Consider the following 18,714-nt stretch of genomic DNA (forward strand, 5'->3'; position numbering starts at 1 on the left):
TTTTTTTCTCTCTCTCTCTCTCAAAAAATGGTTCTCAATCCTGTGTGTCCATTGATATTACCTGAGTAATCATCCTAGCAATTCTTTTTTCCTTATTATTTTTGATTTTTAAATATTTAATTGACAAAAGTTATATATATATATATATATATATATATATATATATATATATAAGTTGTGCAGTGATGCTGCGACATACATATATATGCGGTGTAATGATCAACATAATCAAATCAATTAACACATCCATCACTGCTCTTGCTTACCTTAGGTCTTCAGAATTTATTATCTTATAATTGGAAGCTTGTATACTTTTATTAGTATCTCTCCATTTTCTCTACCCCTCAACCTCTGGCAACCACCATTATATTCTGTGTTTCTATGTATTGGACTTTTTTGGATTCCACATATAAGAGAGATCGAACAGTATTTGTACTTCAATGACTGGCTTATTTCACTTAGTTTAATATCCACCAGGTTAATCCATGTTGTCATAAATGGAAGGATTTCTTTTGTTTTATGGCTGAATAATATTCCATAAAATACATATATAACACATTTTCTTTATTCATTCATCCGTGGATGGACAGACACTTAGGTTATTTCTGTATCTTTGCTACTCATGAATAATGAACATGGAGTTGGAGATAGAGATACCACTTCAAGAAATTGGGTTCATTTCCTTTGGATATATACTCAGAAATGGGATTGCTGGATCATATGGTTCATATCATTGATATCAAATAAATATCATTTATTTTTAATTATTCAGGGAACTTCTAAACTGTTTTCCATAATGGCTGTACCAATTTACAGTCCCACCAATGATGCTCAAGTGCTCCTTTTTTTCCACATTCTCATTAATACTTATATTTTTGTCTTTTGATATTAGTCATTCTAATAGGTATGAGATGATATCTCATTGTGGGCTTTTATTATACTTTTTAAAAATATCATTTGTAAGTTTACCTAATTTAATTTTTAATAATGGCTTTGTTTAACAACTGGCTTGTAACAAAAATTCTGAAAAATTAAGTACTCTCTTGAGTGGGGACAAGCCAAATCCAGCACATCACTGCCCCTAAGTCTCTAGGAAACCTCAGGATTGTAGTGTCTGTCTTATTATATTGTCCAAAGGGAGACAGTCTCAAACTCAAAGGGGCTGCCTACTCTTGACCTTTCTTTGGAATGTTTGGGAAGAATCAGGAAAAGGAATCTTGAAGCTGACTGCCACAGAGGAGCCACTATTCTGTCCACTTCAGGTAAGAACTTGAAATCCTCTTTCTTCCTCATCTGCATGCTACAGAGGCAGTGCTGGGGATGATGGTTAGTCAAATTACCAGAAAAGGAAGAGAGAAGAGGGCAAGACACCACTCTCCAAGCAGGAAAAGTCTTCAGCACAAAAGAGCAGGAGCTGAGATAGAGATGGCCACTGCTTCTCTTGTCCTCTCTTCTCATCCCTTGGCTCAAGAAAAAGCAGACTTAGAAGAGTGGACAGAGTGGCATTTTAGTGGTCTGTTCTATATGCTTAGTGGCAGGCTCTGAGTGCATATCTCCCCTGGCCTGCATCTTCCTTCTCTTGGGAGTTCATGGCTTACCCCAGGAGTGAGGTATATCCTGGGCAGGGGTGGCAGGCAGAGTCAGAGTAAAATACACAGGGTTGGAACCTGAAAGAAGCTCAGGATGATGTAGAAAATGTGGAGTTGCTAGGCCATTCCAGATAAAACATCCATCAGGCAGAGGGGAGGCTGTTACAATGCACAGGACTCTCTACCCTTGCCAGGATAGGAGACGTTAATAGGAAGAGCTTCCCCTAGAGGCTCCTACTGTGCCCTTCCTGCCATCAGCATCTCCTGGATGTTGTCCTCAGCTTCTTTAATGCTTGGCTACAGGTAGAATTTTTCTGTTCTACTTCTTAATTTTTTTTCTTCTGCTACTTTCCATTTCCTAACAGCCGTTATGAATTAACCCCTTGGATTGAAAAATAAATATTCTTCATACACCTTCATACATGTTAGCCTCACTTACCAAAGTTGCAATCTCTGTATCAGTAAGATGGGCATGGCTTCTATTCTGTTCAGCTGTCCAATCTCTACATCTGTAGGCTTTGTCTTCTTTTGAGGGCCAATAACTTTGGCTTGGAGCTCTGTGAAAGCCATCTCCAAATTTTGGGGGGCTGACATCTTGGTGCCTTGTGGTTTTGATTTGCATTTATTTCCCTGAGGATTAGTGATGTTGGGCACCTTTTCACAAAACTCAGCCATTTGTATGTCTTCGTTGGGGAAATGTCATTCAGGTTCTTTATGTTAAGATATTTAGATTTTTTTTTTTTTGCCTTTGAGTTGTGTGAGTTCCTTATATATTTTAGATATTAACCCTTTATGAAACATAAGGTCTATAAATACTTTGTTCCATTCTGTGGGTTTCCATTCTGTTAATTGTTTCCTGTGTAAATCTTTTGAGATGGATAAAATTGCAATTATCTATTTATATTTTTGTTACCTGTACTTGTGGAACATTTCAAACAAATCACTTTGTTTGAATAATGTCAAAGTGCTTTTTCCTTATGTTTTCTTCTACTAGTTTTATAGTTTCAGATCTTACAAAATCAACATACAAATCAGTTGTGTTTCTATACATTAACAACAAACTGAAAAAAGAAATTATGAAAATATTATTTATAGTACCTTCAAAAAACACTTCATAATAAATTTAACTAATGTTTCACTAGTGTCTTATAGTTTCATAGTATGGTAAAAATATCTACACACTATGAAACTATAAAACACTAGTGAAATTTAAGAATACACAAGTAAATGGAACAATATCAGTATTGATGGATTAAAAAGATTGTTAAAATTTCATACTACCCAAAGTGTCTTATTCACTCAATGCAATCCCTGTGAAAATTCTAGTGGCATTTTTTCACCAAAATGTTTTTAAAATCTGAAAATTTGCATAAAAGTTCAACAGACCTTGAAAAGCCAAAGCAATCTTAATAAAGAAGAACAAAACTGAAGGCATCATATTCCCTGACTTCAAATTATAATACAAAGCTTTGAAAATCAAAACAGTATGGTAACAACAGACACATAGGCCAGTGGAGCAAAAACAGAACTAAAAATAAATTCACACGTATAATCAAGTAATCTTTGACAAGGACACTGAGAATACGCATGGACAAAAGAAAGCCTCTTCAATAAATAATGCTGGGGAAACAGCATATCCACATGCAGAAGAATGAGATTGGATCCTAATCTTAAAATATACGCAAAAATTACCTCAAAATGGATTAAGACTTAAATATAAGATCTCAAACCGGCCATGCTGATGCAATTGACTGGTTACAATTACATTTTTAAAGGCTGCTGGTGATTCTAATTACATTCAGAATTGAGAACTTCTATGTTAGATCATGTTTATTGATTTTCCCTACAACATTCATCATTCCACTTATTTCTCTCTTTTCTTCTTTACTTTTCAAAATTCTACCTACTATATGAGATCCAACTCAGGTACTGCCAGGATCTTTTGTTACCACCCAAAGCTGATTTACTCTCAAAGCACACAGAAGTATGAACCACTTGTACATACTTACTTGACACTTAAGATATACTACTTCTTCTACCTTCATGTGATTATCCTCTTTAACAGAATCCTAAGGGTTAGAAGGGCATAGATTATATTTTACAGCTCTTTTTTTTTAATCTCCAGAGCCTACCATGATACCTTTTACACAATGTGTCAATTGTGTGTTTTAAGGGAGGTGGTAGCGGTGGTGATGAGGATGATGACATAGTAGATGTCATCAGTGCTTTGACCTATCCTATCAGATTAGTTTTATTTCTTTATGGGGCTGCCCTGAAGTTACTGGAACACCCTTTACTTTTCACACGCAAAGAAATGTCAGGGAACAAAGCTACTCCCATTTTAACTTAATAATCATGTATAGATTTGGATCTTTAATGTCCCCTGGAAAGCTCATGTTTTGAAAGTATGGGGTTTAGTATAGGAAGAGTCATGGACAGGGCTTTTAGTCAATGATTAGATTATAAAATCTGTAACCTCATCCACAGAGCAATCCTTTTGATGAATTAATAATTTTAATGGACTACTGCGTGATAACTGTGGCAGGTGGGGCAAGGTTCGAGGAAGTAGGACACTGGAGGCATGCCTTGGGGATTATATCTAGTCCCTGGCACTCTCTTGCTCTCTGCTTCCTGGCTGCCATGAGCTGAGCTGTTTTCCTCGGCCACGCCCTTCTGCCATGATGTTCTGCCTTATCTCAGGCCCAGAGGAATGGAGTTGGACAACAATGGAGTAAACTCTGAAACCATGAGCCCAAGATAAACTTTTCCTGCTCTAAGTTGTTCCTGTTAGGTATCTTTGTCACCACGATGAAAAGTTGAATAACACACTATGCATGTAACTATGAATACTCCAGCTCTCATAACCCCTAATTGAAACAACATTGTCTCCTGTGTCCACTCTGAATTTGAGTACAAATGGAGATTGTACCCTTGCTTAGCCTCCTTTACTTTTCAGTTCAATTTACTCGCTCCTTTACTATTAGTTTTTCAGGACATACTTCCTAAATAAATCATTTTTACATGAATCCTTGTCTAAGGTTCTGCTTTGGGGGTAGACGTTGTTAGTCACTGTGGTTTGGATATGGTTTGAGTGTGTCCTTCAAAGATTCATGTGCTAGAAGTTTGCTCAGCAGTGTAGCAGTATTTGGATGGTAGAATCTTTAAGAGGTTGGAAGGCAATTAGGTCATAAGGACACAGCCCACCCTCAAAAGGCATTAATGCTAGTCTAGAAGAATGAGTTGGTTCTCAGGAGAGTAGACTGTTATAAATCAAGACCACTTAACCCACTTCCCTCTTTATACATACCACCTGTTTCCTTTCTATTTCTATAACAAAATACTTGAGCTAATCAACTTATAAAGAAAAAAGGGTTATTTTGGATCACAGTTTTGGAGTTTCTAGTCCATGATTAGTTGATAACATTGTTTTTGACCTGTAGCAAAGCAGCACATCATAGAAGGAGCATGTGGTTGGGCTAAACCACCCACCTCATGCCCATGAGACAAAAGAGAAAGAGAAAGGGACCAGGGTCCCACTATCCCCTTTGAGGGCACATTTCCAGTGACTGAAGGACCTCGCTCAGGGCCCCACCTTTCAAAGGATCCACTGCTACCCAATAGCATTACCCTGGAACCAAACTGTTAACACACAGACCTTTGGGGGACATTCAAGATCCAAACCATAGTATTCCACCACAGTGTAATACAGCCAGGAAGGCCCTTATGAGAAGCTAAATAAATGGTGCTGCCCTGCCTTGGACTTTTATGCTTCAAAACTGTGAGCTAAACAAACAACTTTTATTTTAAAATATCAGGTATTCTGTTATAGCAACACAAAATGGATGAACACATCAACCTGAGACAGATGACAATAATATAAGAGTAATAATAACAGCTATTATTTATTGAATATTTTCTATGTGCAAAGCACCCATTCATTTTATCATCAGGATTAAGTCGGTACTATGGTTATTATCCTCATCTTATAGATAAAGAAACCAACACATGTTGCAGTTAAATAATTTGCTTGAAGTCACCAAATAACAAAAGAAAAATTAAAAAAAAAAAGAAAAGGAAATAACCTATAGGGCAAAGACAGTAGGGGGTCAAATAAAATAAAAAATAAATGTCAACTATATTATCACTTAAATAAGCTTTGTGGGCCAGCTGAAAACTAAAACACTACATATCATTTTTTTTCTGACAGAATGTCTTGAATTCCAATAAGCAATTTACAAATTTTGTGAATACAACCAATTCCTAATTAAGAACTCCATTTCTAGTTGACTATCAGGAAATTCACCTCTTCTTCTACTTCCTTCCCTCTACCTCATTACTCCCAGTAACAATACTTTCTTAATGTGCCCTTGATCCCAGAAAGTAAAACACATATTGAACAATTAACAACTTAGATACACCACAGATTAAACACGTATATTTGTACTAGTCTGAGAACTGCCATGCAGGCTTTGTCACTAGGTTAGGAATTCTAACTTAACAGAGCTTATTGGAGAGAGTTTATGAAATGTACTATTTATAAATTAATATCTTGCTTAGAACTGTTACTTTAATGAGATTATAAGTTTATACATCTATTAAAATTAATGTTTGAAATTTTCTGATAGTCTGAACTATTAAACAATCTATTTCTGTCTATCTACAGTGAACCACATGAAGAAAATGAAGTAAATCAGAATGTCTTATTTTTTAAAACCATTTAGCCCTGAGAAAAAAATTTAGTAATGCATCAGGCTTTCCATTTATAATTAATGGAATCCTGTGAAAATTATATAATCTTGTTTTTTTAAATTTTTTTCCTCTGATTATTAATAGACCTTTATTTTACTTATTTATATGCAGTGCTGAGAATAGAACCCAGTGCCACACACATGCCAGGCAAGTGCTCTATCGCTGAGCCCTAGCCCTAGCCCCAGTCCCTCTTGCTTTGTTTTTGTTTTCATATTTCTTAGATAGAAATTTGCTAAAATTATGGGATTGTTATGAAGGTTAGAAAGATCGCAGTGCAGGGTCTGGCATATAGTAAACATTCAGCAAATCATATCTAATAATAATGATAATACTTCACAGGAAGAGTTTTGACCAGATTGGCCTAGTACCTTTAAAATTTGTGACTTCTCTTGAAATAAGCAATAAACATTCATAAAAAGTAACACAACTGTGGGCTAGGGTTGTGGCTCAGCGGTACAGCACTTGACTGACATATATGGGGCCCTGGGTTCAAGTCTCAGCATCACATATAAATAAATAGAATAAAGATCTGTTGACAACTAAAAAATATTTTTTTTAAAAAAGGTGACACAACTGAATTCCACTATTCACAGACTTAACGGGCTAAACTGTGCAACAGCTTCATGACTTATTCTTGTTCTTTCTCTTGATTGTCCTGGCAGCCAACCCTATACTTATGGCTTTATTTTCTTGTCTCCTATTCTCCCCACTCCCATCCCAATTTCACTCTAGTCTCTTCTAGAAATTGTCTTTCATGTTTAAAAAGATAACTTCAACAGGCTACACATGGACTACATACATAGGAGTTACTCCCACTCCTAGTTGCCCTCTTCTCCATACCTACTCTGTTAGCCAACAATACTTCCTGAGCTCCTGTGATAAGCTCTTTCCCACTGACTGCTCTGAATTATCTGGCATGGTATCTGTGACATGTTAGGTTCTCATGAATGTCAACTCCCTTTTCTACTAACATTGACCTTCACATGAACTGTCCACCCCTGTTCTGATGTTCTTTAATTAAATGGTTATGCTTTAATCTTAAACGCCTTTGCCAGGGTTATCTTTTAGAAGTCTGAGCACAACTTGGTAACTTTTGACCTCTATTTAATGTATACAGGGTAGAGATCATTGCCTTTGGAGGCTGAAATCTAGGAAAGGCAAGGAATTCCTAGGATTTTACCTAAAGATATTTGAGATTCTTCTCTGTGGATCATGCTTCTAGGTATAATTGTGGTCATCAAAATGGAAAATTAATTCAGGTCAATTTTTCATAAATGTGATTTAATATTGTTAAATGTCAGCTTATCCCATAAGTACAGAGAAATGGCACTTATCTCTATACCTTTTCAATCATGTATTATGTATTCAATACATGTGTTCATATATTCAATATTTATTATGAACTAATAAATATCTTTCCAGGGCCTGCAGATAATGATGCAGGCCCTGAAAAGATATCTAGAGGAATAAGACTGGAGGTCTGTCCCATGGACATTAAAGCCCAGTCCAGTGGTTCTTAATCCCAGGTGCACATTAGAATAGTTTGGGAGTTTGAAAAAATATTATTGATGCCCAGACCCAATCCCCAACCAATTAAATCTGAATGTTTGAGAAATTAGGCTCATGTATTAGTATTTTAATAGCTCCTTAGAGAATTCTAATATGAAGCCATAATTGAGAACCATAGAGCTAGTGGGTATTAAGGTGTTTAGAGTAGGGTTGTGAATATATGATGATCACTTTGGGGAACTAAAAATATATGTGGTGGTGCCCACCTATAATCCCAGCATCTTGGGAGACTGAAGCAGGAGGATTGCAGATTAGAAGTCAGCCTCAGCAATTTAGAAAGATCGTAAGCAACCTAGTGAGTCCCTGTCTCAAAAAAAAAAAAAAAGAAAAAAGAAAAGAAAGAAAGAAAGGAAGAAAGAAAGAAAATGTGGGACCGGGGGTAGCTGGAATGTGGCTCAGTGGTTAAGCACCCCTAGGTTCAATCCCTGATACAAAAAAAAAAAAGTGTGTGTGTGTGTGTAATACACTCTCTGTGACTCTCTATGTACACCTCTATTTTCCTACCCCTCTCTCCTAATCCTAAGGCACACTTAGAGAGAGGAGTACTATAAGTATTTTGGAAAACTCTTTTCAATTTCTTCTCTTGAAATCAGTAGAAATTCAATTAAAAATCATATGGTGGGCTGGAACTGTAGCTCAGTGGCAGAGCACTTGCCTAATATATGTGAGGCACAGGGCTCAATCCTTAGCACCACATAAAAATAAACAAATGAAATAAAGGCATTCTGTCCATCTACAATACAAAATAACTTTTAAAATCATATGGCAAGTTAATGACATAGGTTAATATGAATTTCTGTAAGATGACATAAAAGGAAAAGGTAACCATGGCGGACCGGAGGTCAGTGAATCCTCCTTCTGAAAGAGAAGACTGATGACTCCCAAGAGCTAACAAGACAAAGAGAGGTCAGGTAAGTTTTCCCAAATAAAAGGTCCAAGCTCAATCTAGACTTCAGCAAATTCTTGTTCTTTCTTTCCTCTTCCCTGATCTGCTTCCCTTACTATTGAAAGTTTTTTTCCTGAAGAGTATGGCAACATTGAATCACTGACTCAGGTTCTGTTTCTAGGGAGTCTGACCTAAGATAATTGATACCCAGAGGAATTTCAGGAGGCATGATGGACTTCTGGAGTTGGATCATCTGCTAGACAGCTGGCCATGAGGACCTCAGTGGAGTACCAACAGTCCCTGGCATATGACTGCAAACTTCCATGCATGGTGAGTTGGAATGTTTTGCAGGTGGAAGGGAATGCAGCTGCTGGTGTAATGCTGCTAGCATTGGAAGCACAATAGGAAGTATTCATTGAAGTTCTGTGGAATTGGATGGCTGCTGCTGGGCGTCATTGATGCACTGAAGAGAGAAAATGACAAGGGAAGGTCAGTTAATCATGAATGAAAGGTGAAGTATGATAGAGGGCTTGCCTGACAGCATCTCAGGAGACTCTCATTACCTGCTGCTGGAGGACTGATGGAACTGAAGAGCAGGCACACATCTGACTTGTACTACCAAAAAGATCTAATAGTCAAGGCAAATCTCTCAGACTAAGGGCAGAGTCCTGCAAGGAAAGAATTGGGATCCTCAGCTATGAAATGAGGATATATCTCATTTCTGGGTAGATGCAGAACCAATTGGCCTGCAGAAATTTCCCTTTCCCCTTGCTAGAAGATGAGACTCTAATGTGGTATGGTTTGTCCCCCAAAGGTTCATGTGTTGGAAACTTGGATTCCAATGTGATGATATGGGAAGTTGAAGGATCTTTAAGAACTGAGGACTAGTAGGAGGTCCTCAGGTTATTTGGGGGTGCTGCCTTCAGAAAAGATTGCTGATCTCTTGGAATGAGTTCTCATGAGAGTGGATTGTTATAAAAGCCAGAGCCTGACCCCTGAATTTCTCTCTTTTTAGCTTCCTGTTTCATGATGTGATCTCTTTTGCCACTTGTGCCTCTGACACTGTGATACCATCGGCCATTAGGCCCTCACCAGAGGCCAAAAAAATGAGACCACACTCAATCTTGGACTTTGAACTTCCAGAACTGATCTAAATAAACCTCTTTCCTTTAGGAAGATAGCCTGCCTTAGGCATTTTGTTATAGTAACAAAAATAGGCTAATATACCCTACTGTGTAGATGTCTCAAATGAAGAAGACCTTTATAAGACAATGTTTTCACTCTTCCCACCCCCAAGATTTGGACATCAAATCAAGATTGGAAGTCACTTTTCATCATGGTTCAATTAGGATAATGCTTGCCATGTTAAAAATGGAAAGGGACTATAAGCCAAAGCACAATTCGACCTGGATAACTAAACCCACAAAAACAGAGAGAAGGTGGGAGGGAACCACAAGAATACTAGACCAATGTGGGTAGAACATAAAACTAGGTGAGCACTTGTTAGTATGGGGTCATATTCCCAACATATAGGATTTAATTCCCCGTAAAGTGACTCAGGAATGTTTCCGTAATGCTGATGGATGAGTTTGGGAAAAACAATGGGAGTCTTGGGAGTTTGGGGAAAACAATGGCCTACCTTAAATGAGGTAGAGTGGTCAGAATTGCCATGGCAGACTGGGAAGGAAAGGAGCTGTTATGGTTTGAATCTTAAACATCCTCCTAAAAGTTCATGTGTGGAAGGCTTGGTTGCCAATCTGTGGCGCTATTGTTAGGGAGGGGGTTGGAATCTTTAGGAAGTGAGACCTAGTTGAGAGAAATTGGATCACTGGGGAGTGCACTTGGAGGTACTCCATTCCTTTCTCTCTCTTCCTGACTTCCTTTGCGGGTTTAAGTTATCCAGGTCAAATTGTGCTTTGGCTTATAGTCCCTTTCCATTTTTAACATGGCAAGCACTATCCTAATTAAACCATGATGAAAAGTGACTTCCAATCTTAATTTGATGTCCAAATCTTGGGGGTGGGAAGAGTGAAAACAATGTCTTATAGAGGTGAGAGGTTTCCTCAGCCACACACTCTCTACCATGATGTGCTACCTTACCATGGGCCCAGAGGCAACGGGGTCAAACAACCATGGACTGAAGCTTCTGAAACCATGAGCCAAAATAAGTCTTTTCTCCTTATAAGCTGGTTTTTCTCATGTATTTTGTCACAGTGACAGAAAGCTGACTAAATACAGGATTAAAGTCTCGGGGAAAAGGATATGTGAGAATTAATCTACCACAGAAGGCCAGAAAGTCCACCAGGGATTACTTTCCTCAAGAGATCCTAAATAAGGCAGCAAGAAATTCACAATTGAAAGGAGTACTCAGCTGTCCTCTTGAGGCTGCAGGCACAGAGATTCAGTCCCAGAGCTAGGTTTCCTGGTAGTAGAGAGGATTAAAGTATTCCAGAAAAGCAGAGGCCAGGTGACAGCACTTAATCATTAGAACCACTTAATTACTATAATGTGCAGCCAGATCAGAATGTTGGTTAGGGATAATCAACCTTTGAGGACCCATGGAGAGGACTAATAGGTATTGTGTTTTAGGAACGAGAAAGATGGGCAGTCAGAAAGAATGGTGCTAAATGTATATAAATAAAAGATAACTCAGGATTAATCATGGGTTAGCAGAAGGCAAGGGCCAGATGGAAAATTATGATCTCTTGTCCAGTTTTCAGATGAGTCATTTCCCAAACTCAGAACCAATTGACTGAAAGAGAAGCTTCCTTATGATGATAAAGGAGTGAATGACAGTCAGGCAATAAAAGAGGTCTGTCCCAGGCCATGGGCCCAACCAGTGGTTATTTTCCTGGAGAATGCAAAAATGTAGCAGTTTGGCAGAATCGTCACATTGATTCCATGGGCTATGGAGCAATGGCTATTGCAGTAGGAAAATCCAAGTAAGTGATATTGTCCAAATTATATTGTTATATTGTGTACATGTATGAATATGTAACAAGTCCCACCCTTATGTACAACTATAATGCATCAATAAAAATATAGAAAAAAAGGAAAGTTAAAATAGCAATCTTAGAATTTGCCCCTCTTTTACCAAGATAGCCAGTTTTAAAAAACTAAAACACTATTACAGTCTGGGATAATGGCAGATCAGCACCATTCTCAAATATTAAAGAATGTTGGTATGATGTTCTTTATTATAGTTCTGTTTAATTTGCCACTCTGGCCCCTACAAAAACTTGTGGATGATAGTGTGTGGCAGTGGGCTATTAAATATTGACCCCATTGCAGCTGCTTTGCTAGATCTGGTATCTCTTTTAGAGCACATTAATACAGACTTGGAACATGTATTACTGATTTACGAATGTGTTTTAAATAAGTTTTTCCCAAAATAAAGCATATACCCAGCAATATTTATAGTAGCTTATTAAATATATATTCAAACAGAAGCCAACCTAAATGTTCATCAACAGAATTGGCAAATAATTATGGAAGAGTAAAACACTATACAACAATTAAAATGAACAAAATGAAGACAAATAATTACATTTTTATGAAGTGCAAAAGAAGGCAAAATAATCTACAATGATATCTCATAGTAGTAGTTATCACTGGAGAGTATTTACTGGCCTGGAACTTTCTAGAATGCTGAAAATGTTCTGTGTATTGAGATGGTGGTAGCTTGGGAGTATGTATATGTTTAAATAATTGATAAATGATAAACATTCACTTTTGTATGTAAGTTATGTATCCATTTAAAAACGTAAAAAGAAAGTGCAAAAAATCTCAAATTTATCAAATGGACAAATTTGTGTGAGAGTGAGATTTCAACATGTTATTTTGTTTAACTATCAGGAATGAGGATCAGAAACACGTTGCACCCACATGGCATGGATATGGTATACACTTGCCCCACGGCAATGTTAATTATTCTGCTCTCTCTCTCGTAATACAATCCAAAGGGACTTGAAAAACCTGGACATCCAGCAGAACATTACATCGGTCTGCTATATGGATGCCATCATGTTAATTAAAACTTAGGAGCCAAAATTGAAAACTACTTTGTACAACTTAGTAAGATACTCTAGAGAGTGGGACATAAAGTTACCAAGATTCAGGAGGTTGTCACATCGGTGAAGTTTTTAATGGTCCAATAATCTGGAGCATTTTGGAACATCCCCTCTAAAGTACAAGACAAAGTCTTGTACCTTGACTTCCTATCACAAAGGAAAAAAAGGAGCATATATGGTAGGCCTCCTTGGGTTTTGAAGATAGCATATTCACACTGCTTGGCAACGCATTTATTAGGTGACTTGGAAAAGTTACTAGCTTTTAGTGAATCTCAGGGCAATAAAGGGCTCTGTAGTAGGTATATCCTTTGGTACAAGCAGACCTATCATTTGGACCATATGAGTCAGCAGATCCCACGGTACTAGAGAAAGATGTCATTGGTACTCCTGGCAAGCCCTAATAGGTGAGTCACTGTATAGACCACAGGGTTCTGAAGCAAGGCCATGCCATCTGTTATACAGAACTATTACTCTTGTCATGATTCTGGGCCCTAGTAAAAACTGAAAATCTAGCCATAGGATATCAAGTAACTATTAGACACCAAGAAATCACAAATTAGCTACTCTCAAATTTATTCTGTCATAAGGTTAGGCAGTTGCAGTAGCAGTCTACTGCAAGGAATCCAATATGTCTGCAATTAGGTTCAAACAGGTTTAGAGAATACGAGTGAGTAGACACAAACTGGTGGTTGATGCTCCCAAATCATCTATCACTGTTATGCCAATGCTTCTCTCTGAACTCATAGCTATGGTCTCAGGGGTGGTTCCCTATGACCAGTTGACAAAGAAATTTTTAAAAATCATGCTTTGTTCATGAATGGTTCTGTTTGGAAGAGATGCAAGCTGAAAATATCTGCTGTTACTCTGTTGCTCCACTCAGGGATGGTTTTGAGATTCAGAAGGGAAATCTTTTTAGTTGACAGAGCTTCAGGCAGTGTATTTAGTCATGGCAGAGCTTCAGGTAGTGAATTTAGGCAGAAGTGGCCAAGGTAAGAACATACTCATGGACAATGACAGATGTTTGTCTAGCTTATTGTTCAGGAGTCTGGAAGAATAAAGATTGTAAAAGGTGGAGAATACCATGGAGGGACAGATGAGAATACTAGGGAGGGGGCACATAGTGTGAGAATATTTTATAGCACATAATGTCCATTAGGTAATTCCTATGCAGAAGGGACATTAATTAATTAAGTAGACAAAATGACTAGACCAGTAGTTGCCAAGCAGCCTGTGTTATTGCTAACTTAGTTCTTGCACACGGACTTATGGCTAGAGTATCCATGGTGGTAAAGATGGAGGCTATGTGTGGGCCCAAAAGTTTGGACTCACTCCAAAGCTGATATAACAGCTGCTTCTATTCCATATCTAACCTGTCATCAGCAGAGGCCAACACTGGTCTCTCAAAGAGACCAAACAGCTATTGGGTGACATAGCAATTACATTGGGCCCCATCCAAACTGGAAAAGAGTAACATTTCATCATGACTAGGTTTGACATGTGTGGGGTTGCCTTTTCTCCCTATAGTGCTTTAGCCAGCACCACTATCCCAAATGTTTGAAATTCTGACACAGAATTTCACACTAAGGAACTCTCTTTCCAGCAAGAAGGTGTGCTGACAGATACTTGACCAGAGGATCTACTGGACATTCTACACCATTTGGAAGCTATCAAATTGACAGACTAAAGAAATGGCCTGTTAAAGGCATAGCTGAGACTCCACCTTAGAAATAGCACTTCATGTTTGAACTCCTTAGACCAATGGCCATTATACAGTGCTATGTCCCTGGTTGGTAGAACAAATGAGCCCTTACAGGAAAAAAAAATAGGAATGGCTTGCTTACCATCACTCCCAGTGATGCATTTGGATCCTTGTGTTTCCTGCCGGCAACTCTAGGCTTTACTAGCCCAGAGGTTATTCAGAGGTGGAATGCTTCCATCAGAGGACACAGTGAGCGTCCCATTACACTTAGGGCTACGGCTCCTCTCTGGTGATCATGGGTTCTTAATGCCAGATGGCCAACAAGAAAATGACCAGAAGGATGTGGAGGCTCCTGCTTCATAAGGTGGACAGAGAGGATTATATTGGGTAATTAGAAGAGATCCTCTATATGCATTTCTTGGTATTTCCATGTCCAGTTGTAAATATAAATGGAAAAGTACAGCAACCACAACCTGAAAGCATGATAAACAGGGTCTTATTCTCCTTGAAGGTGAGTGCCTTGTTCAATCTGTCTGTCAAGACACCCATGACAGCAAAGGGCTAGCTGAGGTGGAAGGGAATCTAGAAAGGGTAGTGGAAGAGGGAAATGATGAGTATCAGTGATGGCCTTGGGACCAATTGCAGCAGTGGTGACTTCTGCTCATCTTGTTACTCTACTCTTGTAAAAAGTTTCCTAGACATTGTAGCTAATAAGAATTCTGGAAAATTTCTTGATGGAGTAAATAATGTGAGAAGTGATCTAAGCAATATAGTGAACCAAAGCGAATGTTTTTTGCACCCTGTCCAAATCTACTTTATACACCTGTGCATCTTTATTCCAGTTGCTGTGAGTGTTAAATAACAGTTTCAGCTGGCTCCTTCTCTAGAGAATTTCCATTGAATAAAACAGGAGCCACCTCAACCATGAGGCTTTGATGATCTCCTCCTGCTTCTCACCCAGAGACAGACTGGTATGCAGGTACAAAAAGCTGAACTTCATGGGCAACACAAAGTGTTGACTTATGGAGGATAAATGGAGTCTCATTCTTGTATCCCTGTCTTCCTTACCATTCTTGCTCCCTCACTCTCCTTTTCCAGAGAGCCCTCCCCTATTGAAACTTAAACAAGAAACTTAAACTTGGTCCCTGTTTCTAAACAACCTGACCCAAAATAGTCTCTGAACTAAAGAAGACCCTAGTTATCAGGAGTGTCTTTGAGGATGGTTTTATATACTTAAAATGACTATTTAGAAGTTTTCCTTGAGGAACAAAGTACTGAGACATGCTATAATATGACCCTTAAAAACCTTCTACTAAGTAAAAGAAGCCAGACACAGAAGACCACATAGTGCATAATTCTATTTGTTTGAAATGTTCAGAATAGGAAAAGCCAAAGACTGAAGGTAGATTAGTAATTACCAGGTGCAGGGGTCAGATGAGAGGAGAAGAAATTGGGATAACTGCTAATGAATTAATTAGATATTTGGGTTCCAGATTCAATGCCCTAGTTATATTTTAGCCTTTACACTTATTTTACAGCTCTTATTATTTATATTAACATGTATAATAAACTTTCATAATCATTTGGAGTTTGTTTCATTAACTCTCAATTTTATTCACATAATTAATCATCTTCAAAAATTTTACACTGTATTTGTAAATTTAATATTTCATTTTGTCCAAATATTGGTTTAACTCTTTCCTGAATCCCTTAAAAATACTTTCTAAATTAACAATAAAATTTAATTAACTGTTAAATAACAGTTTCAGCTGGCTCCTTCTCTAGAGAATTTCCATTGAAGAGCTAGATTTATCTCAGCTTTTCTGATGCCATCCATACACTAAGATTTCAACTTAAACTTAGAAGTCTAAATATTGCATTTTAAGTTTTAATCAAGACTGTTATTCTATGAACTCAAATCTCTTAAGCATCATACATATTATACCAAATATACACAGAATCCTTTAATTTTATGGTTTTATTTCTTTTACATCTCTTTATTTGTAATTATTAAGTTGTGTAATTAGCTGTGTGTAGAGTACACACCTATAATCCCAGCAACTCAGGAGGTTGAGGCAGGAGGACTACAAGTTTGAGGTTAGCCTCAGAAATTTAGCAGGGCCTTAAGCAACTTAAAGAGACCTTATCTCAAAATAAATAAATGGGTCTGGGAATATAGCTCAGTGGTAAAGCACCCCCGAGTTCAATCTCCAGTACCCCTGCCAAAAAGTCCTTGAATTGAGATACATACACACTAAAAAGGCCAGATACCAATCCAGTAAACTGAGATTATTTAGATTAGAGGTTTTAGCAGGTTTTGAGACCTGGAAATAGGCATCCAAATGATTCATGTCTCTATGCCAACTTTCCTTCTAGTTCTCTTTAGTAGTCACACTGTTTCAGACTACAAAATGGAAACAAAGTGTTGAATTCAAATTACTTATTGCTTGACTCTACTCTCCAAAACATGTAGCTTCCTACCTGATAAATCACTTGACCATATTTTTGCACTTGTTGGCTTTTAGGAGAGTCTTTTCCATTTAACATTTAAAAAGTACTTGCACTTGATGAAGTACTGCATGCTTTAAAACTCATATTTAAAATGATTTTTGCCAATTTTGGATATATCACATGGTTCACTCACAGGATTAACATTCATTAATTCTGTTGTCATTTCTCTGCTTATCTACCCAGTAGGTGAGGAGACTATCTGCCAGGTGCCATGCTAAGTTTTGGAACTATAAAAATAAGTAAAATAATTTGTTTATCTTTAAGGAGCTTGGGTTCTAGGTGGAAAAGACCTATAAATTAACAAGAAATCACTCTAAGTACTTGCTCAATGGCTGTCTTTTTCCGTTGAAAAAAGGAGCAAAGACCTTGTTCCAGGAGGATATTTTTGTCTGATTTACTGCTGTTTTCACCAGCACTAATATATAGTAAGACTCAGTATTTGTTAAATAAATGTCAATGCTTTAAAAGAAATATTTACAGGGTTGGGGGTGTAGCTCAGTGGTAGAGCTCTTGTCTAGCACGAATCATGGCCTGCGTTTTCTCCTATAGAGAGGAGAAAGAGAGACAGAGAGAGTGTGGAGTAGGGAGAGGGAGAGAGGCATGGAGATGGAGTGGGGGGTGGGGAGCTCACAAAAGCCACACAAAAGCTTTTGTGTGGCTATTGCACTACAGTGAGGTGAAGGGAACACTTCTGGCATATCAGGAAAATTTCTTTAAAGATGAGGTTTGAGCTGAGTTCTGGGAGATGTAGGAAATTAGTTAGGTAAAAGGTAGGGGGTTGTTCAATAGTTCCTATATCTTATTGAGGAACTTCAAGTAGTTGGGGAGTGCCAAAATATCATTGGTAGGAGTATACAGCACAGAAATCTTGAAGAGCCTCGTAGGTTACTTTACCTATACTTTTTTTTGTTGTTGTTATCTACATCAATATGCTGATTAAAAGAAAAGAAAGGAAGAAGAAGAAAAAAAAACTTGTCCATTTACCCCTATTACAATGATAGCTCCCTAATGTTAAGAATTGCTTGTTGTTACTCAGGGATCCAGAATAATGATGGGGACATTGTAGTTCCCCAAAAGCTAACGCAATAATGAACCGAATGAAAGAATGACGAATAACAGTAGTGTGAGCAAGTCAAGTGATTAAGTAATTGGATAGTGGGGGTGTCAGGAATGGGCCCTATACTAGCCTGGGCAGAGACCTAGTCAGGATCTTAACTAATGGTAAATTTGGCAAGTGTCACATCTTGGAGGCGGGGGCGGCGGTGGAGACAGAAGAATGCTGGAAGTTTCAAAACAAAGTCCAAATACAAACACTTTAGAATTTATTAGGATTTGTAATTTCCAGGTCCTAGAGAGCAATCAGGGAAAGGTCCAGGATGGTTATAGTACATTACCCCCGGACAGTAATGAAATAGGAACAGATGGTTGGTTGCAACTTTCTTGCCAGGCTCAGCAGATGAGTGACATCAAAGCTCAAAGGAAGGGCTGTTACTTCCCAAATGGGAAAACAAGGCTGTGTAACTGCGCTACTGCCGATGCCACGAGCGCAGAGCAGCCGGGTATTCAGACTCGGGAAAGACGTCCCGTGACAACGGCGTTAAGGGCGGAACGCAATACGTAGGCACGTTGGCTCCCGCCGGA

General features: G+C 38.1%; 1 pseudogene; it reads right to left on the reverse strand.

The window, feature by feature from the left end:
* Window positions 1–1,823: 1,823 nt before the first annotated feature.
* On the reverse strand, window positions 1,824–2,677 carry LOC107153308 (annotated as a pseudogene).
* Window positions 2,678–18,714: the final 16,037 nt, after the last annotated feature.

The sequence above is a fragment of the Marmota marmota genome, unplaced genomic scaffold, assembly GCF_001458135.2.
Source record: "Marmota marmota marmota unplaced genomic scaffold, marMar, whole genome shotgun sequence".
In the NCBI taxonomy this organism is placed as follows: Eukaryota; Metazoa; Chordata; class Mammalia; order Rodentia; family Sciuridae; genus Marmota; species Marmota marmota.